Source organism: Pseudochaenichthys georgianus, chromosome 14 (assembly GCF_902827115.2).
Source record: "Pseudochaenichthys georgianus chromosome 14, fPseGeo1.2, whole genome shotgun sequence".
NCBI lineage: Eukaryota > Metazoa > Chordata > Actinopteri > Perciformes > Channichthyidae > Pseudochaenichthys > Pseudochaenichthys georgianus.
In genome coordinates, this window is record NC_047516.1 from 40,573,661 (window position 1) to 40,598,205 (window position 24,545).

Sequence of the window (24,545 nt, forward strand, 5' to 3'; positions counted from 1 at the left end):
GGACCCGCACAATCTTTTGGTTTACAATTATGATTGCAGTGGTGGCATTAAAACTCCCACCCTCCAGTGTCTTCTTCTTCCAGTCCAGATTGTCCATAGCAAACACATGGGGGATCTCGCTGTTTTTCATCATGGTCTCTGGGATGTAAACACCATCCGTTTCAACCTGCTGCATGACCTTCTAACTTTGTGCTGTTAGCTATTTTGTGTTCAACTTCTGATCATATCTGTTTATTTGTAGTTAATAACTAAGAAGAGAGTATGTGAAATATATGTTTTGCCACCAGGAATTTTGTTTATTTCATGATCAAAATAGGATATTTTTCACAAAAATAAAGACATTGATTTGCACAAATAATAAAAGGGTATGACATTAAGTTGAACTTAATGTCAACTTCCAGATACATTTAACTCAGTTTGCCTTGTCCTATAACATAGAAAACCTTCAATTAAAAGGTTTTGCAAAGAAGGTGGCGGCCATTTTGAATTACGCTGCCTTTAGCTTTCCAGACTGTAAACTGAAAAATCTGTAAACATTGAATCAATTCAATTTAGGCAGCAAACCTTGTGTATATTAATGTAAACCCTTCAATATGTTATATAGAAATAATCTTTTAAGTATATTTACCCATTTTGAACACAGCAAACAATCCAGAAATGGATTTGGCTTTGGAGAGACAAAAAAGGCACGGCGCCATCTAGTGACCTTATTGAGAACAGGCTTAACCAAGGCATCACCTGAAAGGTTATTTTCTGTTCTTTCAATTGGTTGGCTCAGTTTGTCTTTACCATGAACTGTCACAGAGATATTCAATCAGAAAGAGAATGATGGCATCTGATCCAGACAGAATGTGTGACTTTTATTCATAAAGGGGTTGCATTGTTTGGACCCTCACTGTAGCTTTCCAGTAGCTAGTTGACCGGGTTGTCCACCTAGGTTGTGATCCTTGAAGGTCCTAGATATCATTTCTGGTGGATAGCCTTTTACAACATTCCATGTCTGATTTCCTAAAAAATTGGGTTTTGCCCCATGGGTAGTTCCTTTATTTTTTTGAAGGCATCAGGATTGGGTGTTTGGTAGCTTTTCACCATGTGTCTTTTGATTTACCAATGTAAGTAGAATCTTCTTTGTAATTTGGATGTTTGCACTTGAGTAACCTCAATGGTATTGAACAGTGTTGTTCAATGTAGTGATGATTATTATTTAGTCGCAATTGAATGTAAATGATGGCAGACATATTTGTTAACTTTAATGTGCAAATAATATAAGTATTATTTGAATGTGCAAATGCTGTAATCAGTTTGTTTCACCTTTTCTACAAGAACCATTGGCAATAGCTACCATCTCAACAACTGAATACCCTGATAAATAAAGCAAATAAATGGCAACTCTTTTCTCCTGGTGGTTTGTGGCTCCAGTCCGAACATTTATCTCCAACACTCTCTATGGTGCACCTGTAGAAGGTCAGGATCCTCATGGTGCACCTGTAGAAGGCAACCGTGATACCGGGTTGGTAGAAGGTCAAGAGGCTCTCTATGGTGCACCTGTAGAAGTTGCAGAGTCTCTGGAGTCCATGTTGAACCTCTGCAGCCTGCGGAGGAAGAAGAGCCGCTGTCGAGCTGTTTTGGTGATGGTGTTTGTGTGATGAGTCCATGATGTGGACACAGAGGAACCTGAAGCTGCTGAATCCGTCCACCATAGTCTTGTTGATGGGGGAGTGTCCCTCTCTCTGCTGCTTCCTATAGTCCACATCAGCTCATTCGTTTTGCTGATGTTGAGATGAGGTTGTTGTCCTCCTGGCACCAACCTGGTTATCACGTTTCCTCAGTCTCACAAGCACTCCACCCCGCTTTCTTTTCCTCCTGCATTGTCAAAATGGAGTGGGTAATGTAATAATGAAACTGCTAAAATTGAAATGCAAGCCAAGGGAAATAACAGCAGATTGAGTGCCTTAGGAAATCATAAGTCACATGTTTTTTTCTTGTGCCCATATTGGTGTAAAACTTGTACACTTCAACAACATTGCTATCTATAGGTAAATGTGTGATTGACTTGGCATATGCCATCATCATTAGTTATTTACCCAACACAGTCCGCAGCTGTTTTATAATGTCAAGGTTGATTTTTAGAGTATGTGAGAGTACTACAGTTCATACTGTGTATTGATAGAGCATATAATACTGTTTGAATAAATGTGGGGACTGGTTGTAGAAAAAAGAAAGTAGAATTGGCAGCATTCTTCTGATTTTAAACATCAGTTGGCATGTAGTTGTAACGTTTCTTTTAACTAATTAAAAATAAACATTTAATGTTGTTTAGTCATTCTTGATTTAATCTCTGCACTTCTGATTTTGAGAGGAGGTGAAATATTCTAGAGTAGACGGAACTAATGGGAGAAAAGTGCAGGCAGCAATTATAATTGTTCTATATTCAAGTTAACTAAGTGTTCAAATATTTCCAGGCAGGCTAGTTTTGGAGCGATCGTCCGAAGATCCATTGGCATCCGTGTACTGTCGGTCACAATTCCGACATTTCCAGCAGAACATGAAGGCAACAGAGGGGATGACAGTCTGGCTTAAATTTACAAAAGCCCCTTTGTCATTTCCCATTTTATACTCCTCCATATCCTCCATGTTCCCTTTCCTTTTGCATAACTGTGAGATGGACATGGAACTTGGCAGAGTCCCCTGGTTAACGTAAACGTTCTAAAATCAAATTTGTAAGTCTTATTCTTAAAATAGCACGTGCTTTCACTAAATACTGTTGAGTATTCTATGTTTATTTAATAGGTTCACTGTAACGCATCTGTTTTGAAATGCAAGGGCTTTTTGGCAAAACCCGACTTGATAATGAGGGAGGAGGGGTTTTCCTGCTACAAAACTTTTCCTCTAGTTTTCGATGAGCTGCAGAACGGTAAGGAGAGGAGTAGGGGGGGGGGAGACATTCTTCTAATACTGCAGAGCAGGCAGGGGGGAGCTTCCTGCCACTCCGAGCCTGCAGACTCTTTTTTCGGTTAACATGACATGTACAGGGAAGGACGAATACTTTACGGCCGCTAACAATCTCCTTTCCTCACAAACATTACCGCTGTGCTCGCGGGCCTGCGCTACACGAGGGCATCGCGCTGCTCTGTAGAAACTGCACACCAGGACAGGAGAACTTAAAGAGAGTTTAAGGACCTGGAATCCAAACGAAAACACTGCAAGGTAAAAATGTTGCGTTTACTGCCATATAAAGTTAGGATGTTGAACAGATGGATTAAAATGTCTGTGGTCTCCCGGTGCGTAGGCTAAGCCTTAAGTGAAAACTGTTAAGGATAATCATATGTTGTAAAGAACACTCTATGTTCAAGTAGGAATTGTATGCTCATTTATCTTTGTATCATGAAGGCAATGAGAACTGAAGGTTGTTTTGGAATATAATTATTCTTGTTCCATCTTGTTTTATCGTATATATTTTTGATAATGTTTGTAGGTGTGTGGATTGTGTGCTGCATCAGATTGATTTCGTATTTTCCAGCGTAGATGCCACAAAAATGAAGTGTTTCAGGGGTTGGGGGAGTGTATGGAAAACATTTAAGTTGTTTAGCTGTTCATGTGCTCTGTTTAATGTGATTAGCTGGAATTTTTTTGCCAGTGTTTCTACAATTCACTGACAGGCTTGTTAACAAAGCTTTGGTCTGTAGCACTGCAACATGTTGATAGCTTGTTAGTGCAATATCCAGTTTACTACATCAGCTGACCTTTGGCCTATACAGAAGTCATCTTTATCACTGTTTGTTGACTGGACGTCTGGTATTCAGAATAGGAGAGTATGATTTAGAGTAGGATTAGTGGTTTAGAGACTTTGCTCACCTAAATTCATAATTAAAACATTTGTAACTATAATGCATTTCCTGAGTTTTTCGTCTGAGATCATTTACCATTCTATATTGATGGTGATAACATTAATTGGCATGTTCTAAAGTAATTTAACATAGCTGTACAATATGTGTGTAGTGTTCTCTCTTACAGTTTGTCTGGTTGAAACGGAGAGATACATAATACCCGTAATTCTAGATAGACTGTATATGTTAATGCATGTTAATTGCAGGTGTGTGTATAGTATTTTGTTCTGATGATCTCAGGGCTTACCACAAGGATATGCAGTAGCCAGCCAGTAATCGCATAGGGATTTGTTTCCAATATCAGTTAACACTATATTTTTTACTGATACACATACCCATGGATAAATATGTCTACCTTTTGCACTATTCCCACCCGATTCTTACAATTTAGTGAATACATGTCATAAGAATTGGGCTTCTGCTGTGTTCTTGCCCAAATGTCTTTATCCGTTTAAGTACAAAGAGCACAAAGACAAAACTTGCTACAGTGAGATAATAGTTTTATATTTTACACACAGCATTAATTTAACTGACTGGGGATGTGGAAAATGAACTGTTACAGCTATATTTTTGACCACTTAATACTATCAATTTAACATTAAAACATGACAAAAAACTGAGGAGAATTAAGAGAAGCAGCCTGTCACTAAAAATAAAATGGTCCACATTAATGCTGAGTCCATGTGAGCGGAGCTGAAGTTGTTGCTAACTCACTCTCACACAATCAGGTGGCAAGCAAGACACAGGAACTTTGTTAGGCTCATTTATTCACCAACAGTCATTACACCTCAAAGTTCATACCATTTCGGCTTTCACACTCACCTTTAGACACGCGGCAGAACGCAGGGCTTAGAAATGATCTTTTTAGCTTTTATTGGCTACAACCTTACTTGACTCCAAATGCTGGGTTTGTTACAAGTTCAGAAACTTCAAATAAAATGTGCCAAGGTTATGTTTTAGAATTGTAATTGAAGGTAATTTTAACTGTTCTTTTAAGAGAACAATGTCAATGCTTATTCACAATTGAATACCAATTTGCCACCAAACTAGTTCAGTTCTAATTTTGTGACGTGCAACAACATTAACCATTAACCTTTCTGTTGGTCGCTTGTTAGCAGACCCTTCACGCAATGGCAGAGCGAACAGGTACAGGCAGGGCCCATAGTGATTGCCCAATAGTTTAAATCTACTACCCACAAATAAACATATGGACTTGGGTTACTATTTAAAAAAAATTGTAAATGTATTTAGGAACCTATCCATGTGATTTTAAGTGGGGGTGGACCTCAAATCCTCTAGGGCAGGGGTGTCAAACTCAATTTCATTGCGGGCCACATTCGCATTATGGTTGCACTCAAAGGGCCGGTTGTAACTTTAAGACTATATAAAAATACATATATAAATATTTAACATATATAAAATGATGTATTATATTACATTATTGGCTCTGTTGGATTATTATCGGATAGGGTAATACCTTCATAATTAACTACGTCTGAAAGCAGAAGTCTAGGGCAAATAATTGCAAGTCTCTTCAGTGAGAATGTCAAATTTGAGATGCATTGTGGGACATGTAGTTTATGGGCAACGTGCCTCTGTAAAGTAGCATGTAACCATATAATAAAATCATATTTTTTTCAAGCTCTTGTGGGGCCACATAAAATGAAGTCGCGGGCCGGATTTCGCCCCCGGGCCTTGAGTTTGACACCCCTGCTCTAGGGGCTCCCTAGGGGCATGCTCCCCCGGTAAGATTGATTTTTTAAATTTTGGAGTTAAATGCATCAATCTGGTGCATTTTGTGGGAAAAAAAAAGACTAGATCTATGGAAACACAGAAACACCTATATGAAACAGAACTGTATACATTTCAATAATCATAAAATCATCGCCATAACCAATAACAAATAACATATTTCCAATATGACAAAACACTGAAACTTATTTATTTATTTTTGGTTAATTTATAGTTGTGAGTGTGTCTGTGCTCCTGAATTAGCCTCTCCTGTCTCCCTCCTCTCCCCCTCTCCTCCCTTATCTTTGAGGCAGCAGCAAAGACTAGTTTTAGCTCAACAAGTTTTAAAAGTGTATCTTACCTTTTTTCACCTAGTTAACTTTTTTAAATGTTTTATTCATGCATATTTGACTAATCACTACCCCCTCTAATGGAAACATGCGTTTACATAAATGGTGACCAAACCGTTTGAGACCCACTGAGAATTTAGACTAAGTTAACTATCTAAAACACAGAGTCCTTTACCTCACCAGAGCTGAGGTTATGCTGAGCTTGAATGACAAACAGACCAATCAAGGGCTTTGATTTATGATCTGTATGACAGTGGCCATGTCGGCAGGCCACATCATGCAGACAGCCAGTCACCCTGTGTGAGGCAGACCCACATTTGCGCAGCGTTGCGTTCACAAAAAATCTAAGAATCCTCATGCTAGCAGGCCACTTAACAGGCCAGGCCATCGGGAAACCCCCCGGTCCTCCTGATGGCCAGTCCGGGACTGGGTACAGGAGGCGTAGAGCGAGGGATCATTGTCCACAAGTTAATCGGTCGCAGATGGCGTTGTGGTCGCGGACGAATAAAAAAAAACAAAACCTAAATGGGTCGCGAAATACACTTGGGCGGCCGTTAATATACCTGGGCGGTCCGCCTAAGTAAAGTCTATGTGTCGGAAACCCTGAATTCTAAATAATAAACGCAATATAATGGTTAGCCGACCGGAGCTTCCGGTTTAGGAGGTGCGCACGCAGCGTCTCGTTTTAACTGAAGTGTGTGTGTGTGTGCGTTGGTGCCGCCAGATTCTGAGGACCATTCGCATGGATACCCACCAGCATTATAAGGGCATTTTGACTTGTGAAGGCAAAACTGGTGTCCTCACAAGTCGCGCAGTGTAAAAGCACTTATCAACATGTAAATAAAACCCTCCTGCTTTTTCTCGGTATGTCCTAATAAACCCCCTATACCTGATTTCTAGTGTATATTTGTGTGTGCTCATTGTGTATAAAACGCCCGTACAGCCGATTCATGGTATTGCAGTTTCATACACATTTGCCTCTCGTTTTACACAACATAAGCGCTTTTCATTGGCTGGACAAACCTGCTCACTGATTCGGCGGCTAAAGACTGGTCAATGTTTCACCAAGAAAAAGGAGCAGGAGGACATGGCTGAGGACAATGCGGTCTTTTAACCACAACTGGTAAGGGATATTTTTATCATGTATTTGAAACAAAAAAAGCATTTAAATGTTTGTTTGGTGGCTAGCTACAACCTAGCATAAAAACTGCAGTTGTTAGTTTATTACTTTGTTTGTCCGGCTCAATGTATCGCCATGAGGCATGCTCCCCATTGCTTTTCGTGTGTTTTAAAAAGTAATAGGATGAAGTTATTTAGTAAGTTAATCCTACCAAGACACTGCATTTGACTGGAAACGTTACATTTAGCTCTGCAGTCAATTAGCACAGTTTAGCTTAGCATCTTAGTGTGCTGCGTGTTACTGTGCAGCCCTCACACCCGTGCAGCCGTCAGCTGTTTCGAGGGAGCGGCTCCTCCGTGCAGAGGAGCGACTGCCATGTTTTGCAAATTAAAACGTGCATAGTTTCATACACCTACAGTCAGTGCAGACGTAGCTGGTGACTGTAGGTGCACTGCCATCGGAGCACACCAGAACGATGTACTGGGACTTGTACCGTCGAAAGTCCCGTCTTTTTTCGATGTTATGGACATTAAAAATGTTGTGCATTCCTATTAATTCACTACCATCCTTAATAGAAGTGTATCACCCCTCTATTTTCTAATGCGTCTTTTTTTACCCAAAGAGATGTTATTGTTAACCATCAAAGCCAACTTTGAAACTTGATGGACTGATTAATGCTTTCTGTATTATGAGTTATTGCTTTGGTACATTAAACTTAGCCTGTTCTCTGTTTTATTATTCAAGGATGACACAAAGGAGCAGGAGAAAGACTCCTGAACAGGATGCAATAGAGCATATCATTCTGGGCAGAGAAAACCCTTCCTAGACGCCAGGTTCATGAACACATTTAAAGGTAAGCTTTATCTCACACAGTATGTAGTATCAAAGACCGTATAGCATTGATTCATCAATATGACCCTGACCTTTTAGCCATTGCTCTTAGGTCATCAGCCTCACGTATTTTCAACAATGTATATGTTTTCAGGAAATGTCTTTTAAAATGTGTGCTCCTCAAAAAACAACTCTGTATGCCAAATCAATTGTCCTAAACTGCCTGACACCCGCCATGTTTAGAGATGCTTTGACTGCACTTTTGGAGAGCCATGGTGAAGGTGTCTCTGTCTGCTCCATGCACCCCAGGTCAGACCTGTCTGCTTCACTGAGCCTCTCCTCAGTGCGAGGGTTTTTTGGCAGGGTTAGCAAACTATCTGGCCCTTTATTATTATATAATGAAGCCTTTTTAACCATGCATATGATCATTTATTGAAATCAAATGTGTACAACATAATTTATAATAGCACAACATTGTCTATCCTCTCAATTTAGCCTCTTAATTTTGATCTTGAAGTGCACAATAATGGTACATTTAACTTTAAAATATAACATTTGTGTTTTTCATTTTATGTTTTATTTTTTATATGTTTATACATATGGCAACAAAAAGTACTATTGCTTTAAAAGTATTTTTCTAATATCTAATCTGAACATTAGACACACATGCTGATTAAAGCAGTGCTCTGTTTATTTACGTTTAAATGAAAGGCAATATAAAATGTGTCCCTTCATACCAGTAAATAATTGTGATCTCATCGTGAACTCACCCCTGGATATAGTCAAATCACAGCAACCCTAGCAGTGTTGGCATCACTATGTTAAGCGTTTCAAAGTACTGTTAACCAACACCTTGTGCATATCACTGTGGAGCTTTATTGCAGAAAGGAGTGCGTGCTGATCAAACTTTATATATATATATATATATATATGTTTGGTTATAGTACATTGTATTACAACACAGTGCACAGCATAAGACTGCTTAACTCCTGAGCTCTATGGCGTTTATTTGACATATATATATATATTAGGGGTGTAACGGTACACGTACCCGTACCGAAATTATTCGGTACAGGCCCTTCCGTTCGGTACACGTGTGTACCGAACGAATATAACGTTAAACGTAAAAAATTGAGAACGTGAGCAACTTCTTGGAAGTAATCTCAGGTGCTGCGTCGCAGCATTCAGAGTAATTTGCTCCCATTGTGTTCAACGCGTCATAGAGCGAGCAAGTCATTTCATTGGACGAGCTGGTCAGAGGGATGCGTTCAAATGTAGTCAGTAATTTGAGGAACTGTCGAAATGGCGAACGCAGATAAAGTTGAGCTCGAAAATCCTCCAGCATCATTGAAGTCTCCGGTTTGGGAACATTTTGGTTTCGCAGTTACGTACAAGGATGACGGACAAAGACAGGTGGACCGAACCAAAGCTGTTTGTCGGCATTGTTCAACTAACATTGGTTACGCGGCTGGCAATACATCAAACTTGCACACTCATTTGAAAAGGCATCACCCGAACGTGAATATCACCTGTACCAAAAGACTGAAGTGCAAACCCAACTCCCGCTAGCATGTAAGTCTCCACCACTCGCAAAAACTTCAGACCGAGCCAAAGCTATTACAAACGGCAAATATCCATGTTAGCAAAGCGCTACCTGGCTGTATCTGCTACCTCTGTCCCTAGAGAGGGTGTTCTCCACAGCAGGAGACATTGCTCGGGCCAGCAGATCTGCCCTTTCGGCAAGCAATGTGGACAAGTACATTTTTCTTTAAAAAAACATGAAAATACAATGACAAGCAAGTCATAATGTCAAACTGACTGCTTAGGTACAGTACAGTTCAAATACAGATTATTTCAGTCCATCGAAAAGTTGCACCTTAAATGTTCATTTTATTTTATATTTATTTGAGTGAATATTCATAGTTTAATAATTAAAAACCCAAATCTAATTTATGTTTTGTGAGTACTAGTACAGTAAAGTTCAAATACAGATTATTTCAGTTCATCGAAATGCTGCACCTTAATGTTTATTTTATTATATTTTGTAGTTATTTGAGTGAATACATTATTCACAGTTTAATAATAATTAAAAAAAAATATGTTATGTTGTGATAATTTTTTCTGCTGTACCGAAAACGTACCGAACCGAACCGTGACCTAAAAACCGAGGTACGTACCGAACCGAAATGTTTGTGAACCGTTACACCCCTAATATATATATATATATATATATGTCAAATAAACGCCATAGAGCTCAGGAGTTAAGCATATATATATATATATATATATATATATATATATATATATATATATATATATATATATATTAGTGCTGTCAAAATTATCGCGTTAACGGCGGTAATTAATTTTTTGAATTAATTGCGTTAAAATATTTAACGCATTTAACGCATGTGCAGAATGGCCCGCCCCATACGTGCCACCAGTGGCAGCGCCAGGGTATGGCTGGGGTAGGCTACACCCATACCAAGAAATGGCTTAGCCCCACCATGAAAAATGATGTTAAAGTAAGCAAAATAAAGTCTGCCAACTCGCGCGGAGTAAATTGCACAGACAGCAGTTAGTAAGACTGATTTCAGTAGCCACGGTTTTGAAAACTTTTGTCACGTAGTGATCGTCTTCTCAATAGAACATCTTTGATAACGGCGTGGTGTTGTTGCAGGAAGTCCCGACGCAGAATACTCTTGCTGTAGTACAGGGCAGAGCCATATAATAGTAATAATATGGCTCTGGTACAGGGGTGCACATAACTGGTACGCAGGTTATGTGCGTAATCTGAAATGCGTCACTTGTGTCACAAAGCGCATTTGCGTACCGACGTACTTGTGAAGCTTTTCCAGAAGGCGGTTCGATCACCGGACGACAGAGTCGGTCTCCGTGTGCACAGACAGGGCTGCTGTTAACGTCGGTCTGTACAACGGAACTGTGCCAAAACTACGCCAACCGGCTGCGGAGGGAGACTCCCCCCTTCACTGGAGAACTGCGCTCAAACAGCTGATCACAACGTTCACACTCTGTGGTCACGAAGTACTCCACTAGCCCCCCCCCCCCCCCAGTAAGTACTCCCCCGTTGATTGAAATCAACACGTAATGAATTAAGACCCCACGGTTTGATGATTGATAGGTGTGTGGGTTGTCTTTCATTTTGACACGCAGAAAAATGTTATAATAAACATAGATACTGTATGTTAAATTGATATATCCGCCTTCTTTCATTTATCTTTCCATTCCCACAACAATATACATAAATAAATGGCATATTTTGGACATAGTTCGAATGGTGATTAATCATGATTAATTAATGTTTAAGCTGTGATTAATCTGATTAAAAATTTGAATCGTTTGACAGCCCTAATATATATATATATATATACACGTTACCTCTTCTGTTGCATTATATTGCACACTGGACTTAATTACTGCATCACTTCATTTTATAATTACTTCTATTTTCTTTATTTTAAAATCATATATATAAATATTTACGTTGCATTGCATATTGTACTAAAGTGGCCGCTCCAACAGATGTCTTAGCTTTGCTGAAGAACGTTTACCATATCCTCATGTATGCACCAATACAATAATTAAGGCACAAGTACCAGAGTGTAATGAATACTTTGTTACAGTAAAAGTCCTGCATTCAAAATGTTCCTCAAGTGAAAGTAGAAAAGTATTATCATCAAAATATAATGAAAGTAGCGACAGTAAAAGTAGTCATTGTGCAGACTGGTCCATTTCAGAATAATATATGATATGTTTTATAATGATTGATCATGAAAGTGTTCTCAAAGCTGGTGAAGGTGCAGCTAGTGTGAATGACTTTGTAGACTGCAGGGTAGCTGGTGGATTTACTCCAGGTGGAACTAAAGTCTGATTCAACACTTGATTAGATTTACCATCAATAATCCACATCTGTGAAGTAACTAAAGGTATTGCATACATGTAGTGGAGGAAAAGTACACCATCTACCTCTGAATTGTAGAAGTAGCAAAATATTGAAATTAAGTAAAGTACAAGTAACTCAACATTTTACCCAAGCACTTGAGTTTATTAACTTAGTTACTTTACACCACTGGCTATAAAGATAGAAAGACTAAGCCTTGCACAGAGGCATGAACATACATTTTCCAAATGCTCAACAGTGCTGCCAAAAATATAAACTGACTGCTACACAATTAAAATAAATGCCTCACTTGTACCTATTTTCTGTAATGCAATTATTCCCAGACGAGGAGATAACATACAACTATGGGGATTCTGCTTGGCCCTGTCGCTCAATAGTGAGGTTATGTTCTCTTTAGGACATTGCTTAACTGACAGGGAAAAAGTGTTGCATTGCTCCATTGCTCTTCATGGTACCACTCGGCTCAGTTAAGCAGATTAGATTTTTTTGCAAAAAAATGATGCCGTGTTAACATTATTTTTTGAATTTCACCTGATTAATACAAAAGGAGTCGATAATGTTTTTAAGTCGTGCCGATCTTTCACTTATTTACAGGAAGTATGTGGTGGGACACGAGAGGCTGGGACCGAACTTAGTACAACTCCAAACACATCAGGGGACAAGATGGTGCGTTTCAATGTATTGTTTTTCCACACATGTTGCGTGTCGCTGACTGGTATAGATTGAAGCTGTTTTATCAGGACTATCGTCTTGGTAAGGGGGCTCAGTTTCCCCATACTTTGGGTCAAATTGAAACGGGTTAAATGTTATACTACACAGAAAGATAAAGGCCGTCTGGTCACAGGGTGTCTTGTAGGGACAGCAGTCCTTGTAAGGACAGATGATTTTACAACCTGTTGACATGACTAGACATTAGATCATTGCCTTCATCCAGCGTGTGCACACCTGTAACAGTTAAACCTTTGCAGCACACACGTCAGATCAAACCACTACCAAGGTGACAACAGTGTCTTTTTTTGTGCTACAATTTCAGGCTCCCTGTGAAGAAGCTTCTAACCCTGAGCCCGAGAGTAGTGTTAATTTCGTTGACTAAAACTATGACGAAATACGTCAACGACCATTTTTTCCATGACTAAAAGGAGACGATGACGAAACGGCACAGACGTCAGTAAACAATAACTGTAACGAAATCAACATGCAATATTGTTGACGAAAAGTGACGAGACGAAAATGTAGTTTACTAAATAAAAACTATGCCAAAATCTGTCTTTACTTTCACTGACGAAAAATGAGGAGATGAAATATTATCAAAGATAACTTTAAATCTCTGAGTCAGTTTTTCTCCCATTTCCGGTGCTGTGGCTGGGCAGCAGCTGTGTCTGTGCTGCGCGCGGTTTGCACATTTGAATTACACCGGGAAGCGGCACACTGTGAACTCTCAGGAAGACTCGGGTCTAACTAAACTTATTTAACAGAAAATAAAATGGCAACAGCAGGGCTTGGGAGCAGTGGTCGCGTTAACCGAATGCCCCCCCCCTGTCAAAATGTCAAAATGACTGACGAAAAAGTCACCACTGCTTGGGAGAAAGAAACAATGTGATATTTGGGCCTATTTCTGCTACAATGACTGAGAAAAAAAGCAAATGCATTATTTTATCAGAAGGGAAGCAATGTGGCCATAACACAGCTGGTAAAAACACCACAAACCTGACCTGTTACACTCTGCAAAGCTGCTTTCTTAATCATTCAACCTGTGTTTTTCATCAAATAAGGACAAGATATAATCTTATTGTGAAATACGTTTGACTAAAATGACAAATTATTGGTTTTGGCTAGACTAATTTGTAGGAAGAAAAAAAGTAGACCAAAATAATTAGTTTTCTTTGACTAAAATAAGACTAAAATGCTCAGACTTTTAGTCGACTAAAACTTGACTAAATAAAAACAGGATGAAGGTGACTAAATATGACTAAAACTAAACAGGAAATTTAACACGGGACTAAGGGTGCATTCACACCTAATAGTCCGCTCTCTGGTGCGCACCAGATGACAGTTTGTTACATTGTTTCATTTTTTAGAAGGATCGGTTTGCGTTCACACAGGCAAATCTCAAACGGACTATAAACTTTAAACACAAGTCATGTGCTCGAAAATGCTGTTCAACCATTGGTCAGACATTAAGGGGGTACAAACGCAAATCCCGGCAATTTCTAGCGGAGCCTCCGCCATGGAGCATCGGCACTTTCGGCAGGTTATTCTCATGCTGCTGTTAGTCTGGAGATCAACATACATATGATTATATAATCAGACAACGTCCGTTAAAAAACATTATTACATAGCTTTGTTGAATACTCGATTCTGATTGGTCAATTCAAAACACGTGACACGTTTTTAATCCAGAACAGACAGACCGCTGTCAAGGATTTATTGACCGTTGTTAAGGACTCTCACATCTGCACAAACAAGTCCGTTCGATTTAACTGTATACAGTTTGGCTGAAACTAACTGACAAGACAAGAGCGACAAGAAAACGGCAGTAAGTAACGGGCAGAAACCCTCATTTTTACGCAGCGGTCCAGACATAGGTCAGACGGCGACACATATTCAGTTGCCAGTTCCTTTGGCATTAGGGCAGGGATATCTAGATACTTCCCAAGGTTTGACATAATGAATTGTGCTATTTTTAAAGCAAGCAACGATTTTTTCAAATCTGTAATCAAAAAGCTCCTCAAAAACGCTATCGAAGCAGTTCCTGCCGTTGCTACGTTAGTTCAAACGGTAACAACGGACTATTTTTCTTAGCGGATGCATGTACATTTAAATACAACTATTTTTTAAATCAATAAAATAATTTTCTAAATCCACAAAAGCATTTCAATTAATATTGGGAGTCATGTCGTTACTTTGTTGAGAATGTGGCCATGTAATAAGCGGGATAATGTGCAGCAGCGCGGTCATTATGAGGAAAAGAACACCTTCATACCGATCTAGATCCCTCCGCTTCGCGTCGGGCTCCTGATCAGCCTGTCGGTGTTCTTTTCCTGCTTATCCATGAAAGACGTTCTGCAGAGGAGGGCCGTTTCACCGACGACGGGTGTTACTTTTATGTAGCTGACGGAGAATTTTTACTTTACACAACACTGTTCAACACTTAATTCTGCTTTACTCTTTAACTAAACAACCGCGGATGTCTTGAAAGACTCTTTCGCTAAAGATTTTTGAAGATATCCGCGTTCTTGTGACACGTAAATACTACGCTTCCTATGTTTTGGTGCGGACTGCATTCACACCAGCAATGAACCGCTCCAGAGTTCGCAAGCAAGTGCTCCGAGACCACCTATTTTAGCGGACCAGAGTCCGGTTGTTTAGTTCACTTAAGAGGTCTCGGACTGCGTTCAAACCGACCCAAATGAACCGCACCAAGCGGCTAAACGCACCAGGGTTCGATTCAACCGGACTATACAAGGCAGGTGTGAACGCGCCCTAAGACCCAAAACTAAATAAAAAAATAGCTGACGAAATTAACACTACCCGAGAGAGAACCTCCGTTATCCCCACAAACCAAAATAGCAAGTTGTACTTCATAATACTCCGTCACCATTGTTTTTTCACACACTGGCAAAGGGAGGAATCTTTGTCACATATGGCACATTTGGATATCTGTCAGCTAGTTAGCATTGATGATGCCTTTTCGGCATCATTAGGCCTTTATTGCCTTTTATGACACCATTTAGGCAGGACATACTTTCAACTGCTCTAAGTCGGATGCTAATAAGAGTTTTTCAAAAGGATGAGTAAAATTGTGTTTTTTATAAAATAAGATGTCCAAGCAGACAAACCTCTTATTTTCATTGTCATAAGGATGACGGGTGCATCTCAATAAATTAGAATATCGTGGAAAAGTTAATTTATTTCATTAATTCAATTCAAAAAGTGAAACTCATGTATTATATGGATTCATTACACACAAAGAGAAATATTTCAAGGCTTTATTTGTTTTAATCTTGATGATTACGGCTTACAGCTAATGAAAACCCCCAAATCAGTATCTCAGAAAATTGGAATATTACATAAGACCAATACAAATAATAATATTTTTAATACAGACATTTTTGAAATGGCCTTTTGAAAAGTATGTTCATGTGTATGCATTCAGTACTTGGTTGGGCCTCCTTTTGCATGAATGACTGCATTAATGCAGCATAGCTTGGAGGCGATCAGCCTGTGGCACTGCTGAGGTGTGATGGAAGCCCAGGTTGCTTCAGCGGCCTTCAGCTCGTCTGCATTGTTGGGTCTCGTGTCTCATCTTCCTCTTGACAATATCCCATAGATTCTCTATAGGGCAGGGTTTCCGCTAGGATTTTTTCTCGCCGGTCAAATGTCCGGGCAGAATTTATTTTACCGGACTAATTTGAAACTTACCGGTCATATTTCAATAATAATAATAATAGTTGTATAGCAGAGTTTCCGTTAGCAGGTAATTACCGGACTATGAGCAGATATGCTTCAGTTTAAAACTCAGTTCACGGGCTCATTTTTATATTGCTTCAGTTTATAATCGTAACAGATCGAAACATTCAGATTCATTTTTCAATAAATGATTCCACAAACAAACAACATAATTATTACATTCAAACAAACTACTTGTAGTAGATAACGTACATTATTCAGAAGTTTACAATAACTTTGAATAATAACACGGGAGAAACGGATCCTCTCCCTCCCTCTCTCTCTCCTGACAGCCCGTCAGTTTCTCATGCAGCTCCTGCAGCCCGCTAAACAGAGGGCGGGGCTTCAGGTGATTATGCAGAGCTGCGTGTCTCGGTGAGACTCAGCAGCTGATCTGATCTCTCTCTCGCTCCGGTTACACTTCACTCGCGTTTATGTCCATATCGATCAGATCCAGCTCTCCTGATCGGCCTTTATAGAGAGCACCGATGAAACTATTAAGAGTGAATATCGGCCGATAATGACCGGCGGCCGATCGATCGGAGCCTCCCTAATCATTACCAGACATTTTGACCGTCAGGTTTTGAATTTACCGGTTTTTTATAAATGTTACCAGCTAAAAACCGGTAATTACCGGCTAACGGAAACCCTGCTATAGGGGTCAGGCCAGTTTTCTGGCCAATCAAGTACAGTAATTCCATGGTCACTAAACCATGTCTTAGTACTTTTGGCAGTGTGGGCAGGTGCCAAGTCCTGCTGGAAAATGAAATCAGCATCTCCATAAAGCTTGTCAGAAGAAGGAAGCATGAAGTGCTCTAAAATGTCCTGGTAGACGGCTGCGTTGATTTTGGACTTGAGAAAACACAGTGGACCAACACCAGCAGATGACATGGCTTTCCAAATCATCACTGACTGTGGAAACTTCACACTGGACTTCAAGCAACTTGGATTGTGTGCCTCTCCACTCTTCCTCCAGACTCTGGGACTTTGATTTCCAAATGAAATGCAAAATGTACTTTCAGTCAGTGAAGACTGGCCTGACCTGAACCCTATAGAGAATCTATGGGGTATTGTCAAGAGGAAGATGAGAGACACGAGACCCAACAATGCAGACGAGCTGAAGGCCGCTATCAAAGCAACCTGGGCTTCCATCACACCTCAGCAGTGCCACAGGCTGATCGCCTCCATGCCACGCCGCATTGATGCAGTCATTCATGCAAATGGAGGCCCAACCAAGTACTGAGTCCATACACATGAACATACGCCACAAGAAGGCCAACATTTCTCTATTAAAAATCCTTTTTTTTATTGGTCTTATGTAATTATGATACTTATAATTTTGGGGTTTTCATAAACTGTAAGCCATAATCATCAAGATTAAAACAAATAAAGCCTTGAAATATTTCACTTTGTGTGTAATGAATCCATATAATACATAAATCACTTTTTGAATTGAATTAATGAAATTGAACTTTTCCAATATATTCTAATTTATTGAGATGCACTTGTATGTCCTAAAATCTGGGTCACATTTTCACACTATAATTTATATATTTATTTTGTTTGTTACATTTTTGATCCACAGTGTCATCATGAACTCATCAGTGCAGTTCTTTCCTCTTTGGATAATTGTCATGTTTGCACAGGACCTTTCTCAAGCCTAAAATTGATAGGTTACATTCACACGTAAAACCAGTCAAACAACACAGTTTTTACTCTGTGATGAGAAACATTTAAAGTGGACCTATCATGCTATATTTGAAACATATATTGTAGGGCCATACCTATATAAAACATGTCTGTGAAGTTTTTTTTTCAAAATACCAAAAAGGCATTTTAGTCATGCCTCATTTCGCTCTATTTGCTCTTTTCCAGCCCTGTTTTTGCAAGGGCTGATTCTGCTTTTGTGGCAGACTACAGCGCCACTTACAGGCCTGGCATATGTACTACAGCATCTCCTGCGCTTTCGAGCGGTCTCATTCCCCTGATATGTGGAGAGTTGTCCATATGGGACATATGGGTATGGAAGAAAAGAGAGAGGGTTGTGTTTTCTGACACTTGGTGAGTTCCCTGACACAGCGGGGACACATATTCATGTGTAAAAGACGTACGAAAGTGCATTTTGCATTATAGGTCCCCTTTAAATAAAACAAACTTAATTTCAGAAACTTAACCTGTTAAGCCCGAGAGACCCCGGTACTGGGGCCCTCCTGCAACATCTTGCAGGAAACAGTGTCTGAGGGCATGTTCATTTAATAAACTATGAATGTCTTATATCCATGTAACGGGAAGAAACTCATCTAACTGACCATTTAATTTTTTTTATTTAAAAAATCCCCCCACAATGCTAACGCTGAGCCTCTGAATTAGCAACCAACGAAAAATGCTAACAGATGACTGCACCGAAATTCACTCACAATACCTTATTATTTATCTTTGCTGCACATCCAACCCATCGTTTCACATCGTGAGGTGACACAGAATTGAGGGGTACCCTTCATTATCACAAAATTATACGAACTCTCTGAGATAATAACAAGAACAGACATTAAAACATATGGCGCTAGGTAGCTAAAAATGCTAACATGGCTCACCTGTGTCGTAGTCTGGTCAAAAGTGGTATTCAATGGCATTAAAACGATAAAAACGCTGCTGAAGTTAATCCAATGTGTCTGTGTCCCTTTGAAATGATTTTTGATAATCCATTAGCAATAAACCTGCTTTTCGGTATCCAGATGTCAGAGCGAGAGAGAGGTTCACTCTCATCCAAAACTGTGTGCGCGAAGCCCCCACCTTTTTGTTTTACCATGTGTGTGAGTGGGGAGATTCCCCTTCGATTCTATTGGCTCCAACGGTCAGAAAGAGATGTCAATCACCAAAATCGACCAATGGGTTCCAGAGAAACGGTAAAACCCCCATTTCCACCCAAATCACCTCAGAGGTGGAGTTTTTTTTGCTAAACCTCTCTAAAAAAGTCAAATGTCACTTGTTTTGCATCAATCTTGATACAGGGTAATTATTATATGTTGTACTTTGGATTCCTATAGCTTTTAGTCTAACTTACCATCATCCAAGGGTAGTTTTCACTATAAGTAAAGCATTTTTGAACGGACACTATAATTTACAGTTTTTTACTATGTTCAATCTGAATTTTCTTTAAAATAAAAAACATCTATTGATTCTGACTTTTCTACATCCAACTCACAGGTTTATCATTACTTTGAGAACAAATATTTTCAATTTAACCCTTTTTAGAAGGGAAGATATGGTCATTTGTTCTGGGAATGTCATTTTCGAGCCTGAGACCTGAAAAACAGGCTCAGGGCTAAACTGGTTAAATAAAATTCAATTTGATTGACTTTCTTCTTTGTTATACACACAGTGAGTAGATGTTAAAATAATGGTCAAGAAATGTGACCAGTACATTTTCTGGATAATGAAGAAAATACAAACTTGGTGTGTTTTTGTTTAAAGGTGAAGGACATTGGCCTTTCCAGTAATGAAGGTTCCTTCTGTGACTACATTCCTGAAACTGCGTCTAGCAGCTATGGATCCAACGCTAATGAAGACTGCCCACCTGACTCTGAAGCAAATAACGATTGGGATCATCTCATTTCCACCATCAGGGATTCAAAGCCACTCCATGGTAAGACTGCACCAACTGTCTCTACAAAGAACTGTGTTGAACAACAAGACACGGCTGCTACTACCTCTGATATATTCCAAATTGATGGGGCTTCCTGTTCTGATAATGAACCTACCACATACAATACTCACCCCTTGATTCCACCGGTTCGCGTTACGGCCGGGCCGCGGCATTCGCAAAGATCGCGGCCACTCTAGTAAATGGGTGCTACTCCACCAGACGCGCCGCGTTATGGCTCAGAAGGGTCCCAGAAGCGTCTCGGCGCTGGGCTCCGCTAAAAATAGGATGCAAGTCTATTTGACGCGAGGTGTTGCATAGCGCGGGCAGGAAGTGGACCGGTCAGAGCATCCAGTCAACCCCCAAAATAAACTAATTTTGCAGACCCTATTCCTCCGTAGTCTTTCAAGTAGGAGGAGAAATCCCAGCGTTCTCCTCTGGTTTACAGGCACTGTGTCAATTATAAACAGTTGAGGCCTAAATGATTAGCCCCCCAGGAGTTATGGGACATTTTCCTAAAATTCTTGCCAATGTGTCCAATAAAACTTTATATAATCAAACTTTCACCAGTGCTATTTAGCAGAGGTGGGACCAAGTCATTGTTTTGCAAGTCCGAGTCAAGTCTCAAGTCTTTGCCCTCAAGTCCGAGTCAAGTCTCAAGTCTTTGCCCTCAAGTCCGAGTCAAGTCTCAAGTCTTTGCGCTCGAGTCCGAGTCAAGTCTCAAGTCAGGTTAGGCAAGTTCAAGTCAAGTCCCAGGTCCTAAACTTTGAAAACCGAGTCTTAAACAACTTATTATTACTACTTATGCTTTTCAACATAACTGTTGCATAAACATAAAATGAAGTAACAGTTTCATTCAGCCACACAATTTGTGTGCTTTTTTATTATGAAAAATTATGTGAAGTGTGTGAGTTTGTTATTGTCAGACAGTGTGAGTGAGTGAAAAACACAAGTTATAGATGCATCAATCTCAGGGTCCAAGAGACCACATTTAAATTAAGTGACAGGCTGAGAAACATAACCGTTGCATAAACATAACATGAAGTAACAGTTTCATTCACCCACACTTTTTCTATTATCTCGGGGCCCTATAATGCATTGCATTTGCAAAAGACCAAATTGGTCAATAGTCGGTCACTCATTTGTGCACAATGGGGTCGCAGGATGATGCCACCATGGCTAAAAACTCGCTCCACTGGAGCACTGGAGGCAGGCACTGCCAAAACTCTGATGGCCATTTTGAACAGCGAAGGAAGAACCTTCATGTTCATTGCCCAGAATAAAAGGACATTCTGTCCATCAGCGATGTGGAGATAGTGACTTAGCTGCAGTGCTGGAGTGGTCCCAACATCCTTCTTCTTCCTCTTATGGTAGGCAGCAAACAGCCCTTCACCTTGTCCAAGGTTCTCTGGCTCATCAACACAAGGCGTAGGTTGCTCTGTCTCCACAGCCTCTTGCAGGATCAGTTCTGGCAAAACATATAAAAACAAAACAAAAAAAGACACAAAAGAGCCCTTATTATATTTTGTATTGGTGATGCAGTAGGTTAAACTGAACACATGTTATTGTTGCAATCAATTACCGTAATTTTCGGACTATAAGCCGCGCCTTTTTTCCCATTTTTCGACCCTGCGGTTTATATAATGGTGCGGCTAATCTATGGATTTGTACAGCCAACGGCCACTAGGGGACCTCCTAAATCTATGGATTTTACAGGTTACAGTCCATCACCTTTAACTCTATGGGCTCTATGACCGGTCCGCGCCCGCCACCTTTAAGCGGCGGGCTCCAGCAGGAAAAGCTGGAGGCCGGAAAAGAGTGAGACAGGTACCGCGCAAAAGTAAAAGTGGAACCAAGAGTGGTATGAGAGACAGAACGAGAGCAAGACAGTTTGTGCAAACGAAGTTTTCATGCACAAACCCTCATTATGGAAAACAAACGTAGAAATCCACTGGTGGTCCCCCTACCACTGGTTGAAAACCACTGCTGTCGATCACTGCCGGTACGTGCTCTGGGAGCGCACCGTTTACGTTTGAAAGTTGAAAAGTGTGTGTGTCTGAAACGCTATGTGATACAGTTTACACAGCACAGTACATGTTCTGTAGCTACTATTGCACTAAATGGTAACACTTGAATACGTTATGCAAATATGCAACTTGTTTGTTAAAATGTTAATAAATGGGAGCTTCCTCAAACAGCCATCTCTTTCCCGACAATCCCCTCTGTGCACGAACCCTTACATATGGTAATTAAACATTAAAACACCTGCGGTTTATATATGTACACCTCATTCAATTTAGCTGCTGCGGCTTATATTCAGGTGCGCCTTATAGTCCGAAAATTACGGTAAAAGGAAATTATGAGTAAATAGTAATAATAAACTCAATTAAGTTTACCTTTCACATGTTATAGAACCTGAGCTTTGACCTCAAGACTGACCAGCACATGGTGGTCTATCCACATCAGAGAAAAGGCTGGATCCAAAGCAGCTGCTTTGAGGTACACAGGATCTGAAAAGGGGGCAGTTGTTCCATCCTGTGTTAATGTGGCCATTTTCACATTGATGAAAATCCCCCCAAACCTTTTCTTCAGGGACACCTGGAGACTTCAAACCAGGCTGCTGGGGAAACGGACTTGTGGCTTTAGCTTCTCGAGGTGGTGATTTAGGGACAGGACAGATGGAAAAACAGAACTGATTGTCACTATCTTTTCCCCTTGTGTCAAATCTGTTGCTTCTCCAAATGGATTCATGATGTCCACCAACTCCTTCAAAACATTCCACTCCTGTGCTGTGAACAACAACTCCTTGTGCCCAGCCTTTTCTAGTACACAGCAAAGCTTCGGATGTTCACAACGGAGTACTGCCTTCACTTGCCTGAGTGTCGAGTTCCATCTTGTGGTGACAGCAGCAGGGATGCCTCTGTGTTCCCCAAATTCAGCATCACACACATCTTTAAAAGTTGTGCTTGTATGCAGCAGTGAGCTGAGCTTCGACAACTTTGCAAGAGAAGAGGTTGTTCCTTTTGTTTCCTTCAATCCGTCTCCCACCACCAGCTGCAGTGTGTGCGCAAAACACTGCAAGCGCTGTTTTTTTGCCAGGGCAGCATCTACCGTTTCCTGATCTTCAAGGGAAAGTTCATGCCATAGCTCTGGGTCATCAAGATCATCCTCTTCATCAACATCATCTTCTTGCTCCGTTGGGAAGCACACTTTACGTTGGCGGCATTGTCACTAATAATGTAGTCGATCTTGTTTTTAATGCTGTACTCATCACATACAGCCTCAAATTGCGCACATATTCTTTCAGCTGTGTGTGAGCCTTTGAAGCGGTCACAGGCCAGGAGATAGGATTTCAGCTCTATCCTCTCTTCATCCTTCTCTAAATAGTGTGCAGTAACACCAAGGAATCCCCTCATCTTTCTGTCAGACCAAATGTCCACAGTGACTGAGACATGATTTATATTACTCATCCGGGTTTTTAATTTTAAACGTCTTTCCACAGCAAGGCTCTCTACTTTCACAGTCAGTGTCCTGCGACAAACTGGCCTGTACTTTCTGTCAACTACTGTCAGAAAGTGGCAAACTCTTATTTTCAATAATTGACAGGGGCAAGCTGTAATCGACAACTAAGTCGGACAGTATTGCATTGGTGATGGCTTTCTGTTGTGGATGATTCACGCTGTACTGTCCATCTTGGTTGCCAAAAAACTGAGACTGAAGGCTGTTGTGCATAATTTGTAATGCTTTTGTTCCTCTGGTATTCTTCATATCTGTAAAAAGGTAAACGTATGAAGAAAACAACAATTAGTAAATGCATTGTTGTTCTTTCTCGAATTGCAGATCAAACTGCTCTTTATTAGTCACATTAATAATTGAATTATCAATTGTCTATCTGCTGGTAAAGTAATGTGTTTTTATTTTATTTTAAGAGGGATCAGTAAGGTTAGGCTACTGTGACTGTCAGCAGGAATTTATTAATAAGATCCCTGATGTTAAGTTAATGCAACGTTAATCTTAAGAATGTTTAATTCCACTGTGTACAGTATGTGACCCCACAATCTATTTGTATTTGTATTTAATGTTGTACCTAATAATTTTCTAATGTCATTCACATCTCCATGTGTGCTTCGAAGCAGTATTAATATTGTTGTTGTTGCTAGTTTTCGCCACAATGTGGCGCCTTTGAGTAGACAAGAGAAGAACAAGTAGAAGAAGATCGTGGCTTCTTCGTTGGATTAAAATAAGTAAGGAGTTTATGGCGGTAAATTGTATGATGCAGCAAAGAATAAGTGTGTGTTCAAAGTGTACTCGTTGTGGGGTTAAAGTGCTGACAGTGAAGAAAGAGAGCAACACTATCGCTATCCATCAGTGAAAATATAGAGGGAACTAGATACCTTTCTGGTCGTTTTTTGTAAATATAAAGGCTATTTATAGACACAATGATGACTACCTGCTAGACCGTTCCCAGTGCACAGAATCAAATCACAACAACTGGATCGCATACGCGGGATATTCATTATTTGTCTCTGGAGAACGGCAACATAACGTTATCCTAGCGGCTTGGCCCCTGTAATGCTAACATATTACATTGTGTATTCAATGCAACCGTATA

At 40.1% G+C, this 24,545-nt stretch overlaps 1 protein-coding gene across 3 annotated transcripts in view; it reads left to right on the forward strand.

Annotated features, from left to right (window-relative positions):
* Positions 1-2,649: 2,649 nt before the first annotated feature.
* The window catches only part of amot (angiomotin), a 120,551-nt gene continuing 98,655 nt past the window's right edge, over positions 2,650-24,545 (forward strand). The window contains exons 1-2 of one of the 3 annotated variants that reach the window (XM_071205531.1): positions 2,650-2,720; positions 3,137-3,207. The gene's annotated coding sequence lies outside the window, so the exon portion shown is untranslated. Of the gene's footprint in view, positions 2,721-2,933; positions 3,208-24,545 lie in introns of those variants that run through there. The other 2 variants (XM_034099531.2, XM_034099532.2) reach the window with 2 other exon arrangements.